Source organism: Malus domestica, chromosome 16 (genome assembly GCF_042453785.1).
Source record: "Malus domestica chromosome 16, GDT2T_hap1".
Taxonomy (NCBI): Eukaryota; Viridiplantae; Streptophyta; class Magnoliopsida; order Rosales; family Rosaceae; genus Malus; species Malus domestica.
Window position 1 is genome coordinate 14,399,238 of NC_091676.1, and position 6,863 is coordinate 14,406,100.

Sequence of the window (6,863 nt, forward strand, 5' to 3'; positions counted from 1 at the left end):
GGATTAAATCAAAAGGTGCAAGTGTAGAAATATAACTGGATGGAAATGACAAGCGAGTTTGTTTTGCTAAAGGGCAAATTTCACACACATGCTTTGAATCAAAATGGATGTCTGAGGTCGTTTTTGAAAGAACTTGGAAGGGTCCAATGGATGGGTGTCCTAGTCGTTGGTGCCAAAGGTTGGAATGGCGGAGGATGTTGTAGGCGAGCTTAGGGTTCTGTTCTGGTGTGAGGTAATAGAGGTCGTTATGTCGCTTGCCCAGGCCAATCATCCTCCTCGTAGACGCGTCCTGCACAACACAAAATTCAGGGAAAAATATCACTATGCAGTTTAACGCTCGAGTCAATTTACTGACAGACAAGAGGTTAACTTTGAACTTAGGCACTTTGAGCACATGGTCAAGTTTAAGATTTGGTGTGACTTGGAGTGAACCAATCGATTCAATACTTGTGTGACTGCCATCAGGGGTTTGAATGGTGGCTGTACAAGGCAAATATGATGGATTCAGCAATGGAGAGGAAGCTGTCACATGATCCGTTGCTCCACTATCAATTATCCAACCTAAATGGGAATGTGGAGCAACCGGATTCACGTCACATGAAGGTGTAACAATACCTGCAACATTCGCGAAGTGGTGTGCGTTACCATCGTTGTTTTTCCGAAGCATTGCCATGATTTGGTTGTATTCTTCAGTGGTAAACCTTGGACCATCAATAGAGGAAGAGGGCTTGGAGCTGCTGTCTGCAGGTTTGTTTGCGTCTGTCGCCTTTGCATGATTGGCATTGGAACGTCTTTGGTTGGGAGGTTTGACATTTTTCCCATGGAACTTGTGGCCGGGAGGGAAACCATTTAAATAATAGCATGTTTCAATGCTATGTCTGTCCTGATCACAGTAGGAGCAGTGGAGTGGGGTTCTCCTTTTCTGAGCCTGATGTGCTTGATTTGTCAATTCTCCATTATTCGCAGCGTGCATGGCATGATGGCTGATGCTATCTCGATTGTGAGACACTTCAACTTGCTTTTCTTGTTGGAGAACGAGAGAATAAACCCGCCTTGTATCAGGGAGGGGCTGCATCAAAAAAATTTGGCCACGAATGGCTGAATAGTTGTCATTCAATCCCATGAGGAATTGCATGACTTTTTCCTTATCTTCTCTCTTTCTGAGTGTTTCCAATCCTCCACAAGAACAGGTTGTGGCCTCGTTGTAGGAGGAGAGTTCATCCCACATAGCCTTCAATTTAGTGTAATAGACAGCAACTGACTGCTGCCCTTGTCTATGCTCCACGATGTCCCTTTTTATTTGGTAAATCCTCGAGTCGTTTCCTTGAGAGAAACGTTCTCTTAATTCTTCCCAGACCTTCGCTGCCGTGTTTGTGTACATGACGCTGTTCCCAATATCTGAGTGTACAGAATTTAGGATCCAGGATATCACCATGTCGTTGCAGCGCTGCCATGAAGGGAAGTTTGGATCGGTTTCTGCTGGTGCTTCAATGTCTCCTGTGATGAAGCCAATCTTGTTCTTCGCGCTTAGACTGATGCGCATGGCACGACTCCATGTACTGTAATTATCTCCCTCCAGTGGTTTGGAGACAAGAACAAGATTCGGATGATCCGAATGATGCAGTGCATATGGGTCAGAGATCTCAGTAAAGTTCTCGACTGGTTTGATCACTGGTTTGCTGGAAGAAATAGTTGATTCTGCCATTGCTATGGTGGCGTTGTTTGTTGGAAGGAATATGTGTTGTGGACGCTTGTCGTGGCGGAAGCGTATTTGGGTTTTAGAGTCACCAGGATCGGTGCTCTGATACCATCTTGAAATTGAGCGTTCTGTGAATTTGGTTATTCATTCATAATAACCAGTATACAAGAAGGTGCCTAATATATAGGATTACAACAGTTGACTTTCTATCTATACTAGGTAATTTATACATGAAATCAATCTACGTAATCTCCATGATATGATCCTAATATAAAGCAGAACATATTCCTACAATCAAGGAACCAATCTTTTCGTTAATATCTAGTATGATAAATTCATTGATAAGTAAAATGTACACATCATTTGTTACATTAAACAATACACAGAGATATAGTAAAAAAGTAATTTTCCTAACGTTTTTCTTTCTAAATACGATGTGCCAAGTTCAACTTTTTTCTCAGCTCATAAATAAATAAGAATAAGAATAAAAGAAAGTGAGAAAGAAGCATACGATATGGTTTGCTTGGTTGGGAACTTAGTAGAGCCTATGTCTAGCTGCCTAATGTGGGGATGAAGATATGCCACATACTATGGAAAAGGATCCGGCGATCCTAGCGATCCTGCTATCGTGTCTGTTTATCGTATATTGTGTGGTCAATTTTTGTTAGGTACTATTTATATTTAAATTTTAAATAATTTTTTACCGGACGATATACGATAAACGGGACATGATTACAGAATCCCTATGATCCCTAAGAAAGGGATCCGGCGAGGATCCTTTTCCACATACTAGGGACCAAGGGGAAAACGACGCTGTTTCCACTTTAGTTACTACGTAGTAGGTAGCTCGTTTTCTTTGATCAATATTTATTAGTGTTTTCATTTAATCATATCTTAGTGTTTTCATTTAATCACTAATAGACATTTTAATATTTGGTGACTCATTAATTTATGAGATTATCTCATCATGTGTGAGTTTGGGAAATTAGAGCATATGATCAAAAGAGTGTTCTCATCCTTTTAGACTCGAGTTTGACTTTCTTTAGCGGATGTCAAAGTCTTAAAAAAACGTTAAACGCTAGTCGGACGGTAGACTGAGGTTTATCACTTAGGAGGCTAACCGAAGCCAAGGTGGATTAGGCAAATTAAATTAAATTTATTATATGACATATAAATAAGTGTCTCTTACACTAAAAAATAAACACTATACTTGTATTGAGAATTTGAAAAACTTAAAACTTAAGCCATCATAACATTGCCATCATCACAAACTAATACAGCAAAAATAAGAAAAATCCAAGACCAATTCGAAAATCATTAATTTATAATATGGATTCTTTTGTTAGATTAGATGTTAGATTAGTCACTAACGGGGTTCGAACCCACACAATCATGCAAAAGCTCAACACATTTTCACCACTATTTTGTTTGGTCATTTTTGTTTGATTTTATTTTTTTGGTAAAAATTACTGAAAAAATGCTTCAGTTTGTGCTCTTTTTCGGACCCACTAGTGCAAGTACATCAATTTCCCAAAAGTTCTAAAACCCTAAACCCCGCTGCCCCATCAGACACCCACAACCCCTGATTCCACCAAATTCCAATCCCTAATTTCCCCAAATTCCAAGAACGTTTCAGCCCCACTCCCACCCGAATCCACGAGAAAGCAACCTGCCACCGCCGCAACCACCACCTCTCCATGCAGACGTAGAAGGTGACGACGAGAACGTAAAACAGCTCAACCAATGCTCTGCTCTCTACCTCTCCTTACAGGTAGAACAAATATGTTCCCCAATTTTTTATTAGATTCTAAAATTCTAAAACCCTAAACCCCAAATGACAAAGAACCCGAATCTGGTCTGTGGCTTGCAGGAATGCCTGGTTAAGACTGGTAGGAATTGGAAATCTTGCCAACCAAGTATGTAACTTGGGTTGCTATTTTTCAATTCATTTTTTTATTTACTTTTGTGTGAACAACATTTTCATCAGAAGTTCAGGCCTTGAAGGCATGCAATGAGAGGAGGAAGAAATAACAAAGGAAAGTCAGATCATAGCAAAAGATGAGCTGCAATCAAGATTTCCCAATTTGTATCAATTTTTTACTGGATTTATGAATGAAATTGTTACCATTTCTTGATTGTCTTTGTTGTGCTAGGATAACATCAAAACCAATTGGAACCAACTCAAGCTAACCCACAGGAAATATATCAAATGGAATGCAAGAACAAAATATAAAAGACACCAAGATTTTAACGAGGTTCCTCAATAGTCAGTGTAACTGGAGTACGTCCTCGGAGCAGTAGGAGCTCACCCAATAATCCACTATCAACCAAATGGGAGTTTACAAAGTGTTGACAAGCTCACAACCCAAGCCCAATACAACCAATAGTTCTCACACACCAAAGAAACAAATAGAGAGAAATATAATGAATAATTTCCTCTCTATATGAAGCTCAAAGCTAATACACAAATACAACTTTGATTGAGTGAGTACTAACAAAGAAAGAAAATCACCTTCCTTTCTTCTCTTCAAATGGGGGCTGCGGCACCTCTTTTCTGCTGTGTGTTTGTCCTCTGTTTTTCTGCTCATTGTTTTTCTGCTCACTTAAACAAAAGGGCAGCAGCTACCCTAATTCATAACCTAGCCATTCCCGTGGCTTTTCACATGGGCCAAATAAATAAAAAAGGACTTTAGACAATGTGCCTTTTTTTCTCCCCAAAACAAGGAAGGGACACAATGATGTTGTCCACCCTTTCTTTTCTTTTATTTAATCAAAAGTTGGCCACTTGGCCACTAATTCAACAATATCCACCTTGGCCAAGTTCTGAAAACGCCATGATAAGCCAACCAACACAATCAACACATACTCCCAAACACTAGCAAGAGAACAACTCATGCCGAGCCAAATGCTCCAAAAATCCTACTGCTCAACGCCTTCTTTATATAGGCATAATGTGAGCCAAGTTCAAACAGTGAACAAACTTGGCTACACCAACAACCTTAGTCAACATATCATCGGGGTTATCTTTAGTTGGAATCTTTTGGAGAATAATCTCTCATTCACCAACGACTTCACGAACAAAATGATAACGCACATCTATGTGCTTGGTCATCGCATGATGAACCTGATACTTAGCCAAATAAATGGCACTCTGACTATCACAATGTACCTCCACCTGTTTCTGATCAACCCCCAAATCTCTAATCAGCCCATGTATCCAAATGGCATTCTTTATAACTTCAGCAACTGCCATATATTCAGCCTCTGTAGTAGACAAGGCAACAGACGACTGCAAAATGGACCTCCAACAAACTGGCCCTTTAACCATAGTAAACACATAACCTGTAGTAGACTTCCTTCCATCCAGATCACCTGTATAATCTAAATCAACATAACCTACTGCAAAATGACCAATACCAGAGTCATCTCTCTCAAAGCATAAACCAACATCTCGAGTACCATGGAGATACCTCAATATCCACTTAGCTGCTTGCCAATGCTTTTTACCTGGATTATGCATATATCGATTAACCATGCCAACTGCATGAGCAATATCCGGTCTAGAGCATACCATTGCATACATCAAACTACCAACCAAATTTGCATATGGTATATTTTTCATTTGCAGAACAACTTCTTGAAGTACACACAATGATCATATTGACTTCTAAAATAATTTTGACCTCTCATAAATTTATCAAACCTAAAATACCATTGCCTTGGAGATTGCTTCAAGCCATAAAGTGATTTCTTCAATTTGTAAAACAAATTATCCTTCCCTTTCACTATATACCCATCCGGTTGACACATATAAATCTCTTCATTCAAATCACCATGTAGGAAAGTCGTCTTCACATCAAGTTGCACAAGCTCAAGATCATACTGTGCAACAAGAGCTAACATAATGCAAATTGATGAGTGCTTCACAACCGGAGAAAAGATTTCATTGTAGTCAATGCCCTCTTTTTGTGCGTATTTAACAACTAATCTTGCTTTGAATCTCACATTGCTTTTCTCATCAGCATCTTCCTTCGTGGCATACACCCATTTGCCACCGATAGCTTTCTTGCCCTTAGGCAATTTAGCTAACTCCCAAGTCTTGTTCTTCAAGAGAGAATTCATCTCATCACCCATGGCATTGCATCACCTCTCATTCTTCTCACTCTCAATGGCTTCCTCGAAATTGGATGGAATATCATCAATGATAATAGGAAGAGCAAAAGCAATATAGTCACTATACCGAGCTGAATTGATAATTTGTCTCTTTCCTTTATTCTTGGGAATAGACTCTTGAGGTGAAACTTGCTCTTCAACTTGAATAGAATCTTCAAGTTCAACTTCTTCAACATCCTCATGGTCTCTAACTTCTTCACTTGTAATGGCTTCGACATCAGCGGAAATATGATTTGAAGTACCAGAGGCAACTTTCTCAAGCTCCACCTGTTGGACATCTTTCATATTCTTCTCAAAGTTTCTGAACATACTTTCTTCATCAAATGTCACATCTCTACTAATTACCAGTTTCTTCATCACTGGACACCACAACCTATAACCTTTGACACCATTACTAAAACCAAGAAAGATAACCTTTTTGGCTCTAGGATCAAGCTTATTTTCAGTTACATGAAAATAAGTAGGTGAACCAAAAATACGAATATAGTCATAATCAGAAGAGGGTTTTCCAAACCATACCTCCATTAGTGTCTTACCCTGAACAGCAGCTGAGGGTAACCAGTTGATGATGTGACATGCATAATTAACTGCCTCTGCCCAAAATGACTTGTTTAAACCTAACTGAGACAACATACGTCTAACCTTCTCAAGCAATGTTCGAGTCAATCTTTCTGCAACTCTATTTTGTTGTGGAGTTCCCCGGACACTAAAATGTCTCACAATCCCTTCCTCTTTGCAAACTTTAAACAAATGGTCAGATGTGTATTCTCCACCATTATCCGATCGTAAAATTTTAATCTTTCTCCCAGTCTGGTTCTCAACCATTTTCTTTCAACCCAAGAAAATGCTTAATACCTCACTCTTATGCTTCATAGTGTAGACCCAAGACCTTCTTGAATAATCATCAACAAAGGTCACGAACCAATGTCTACCACTCAAAGAGTGAGTCTTTGTAGGACCCCAAACATCCGAATGCACATAATCAAGAATG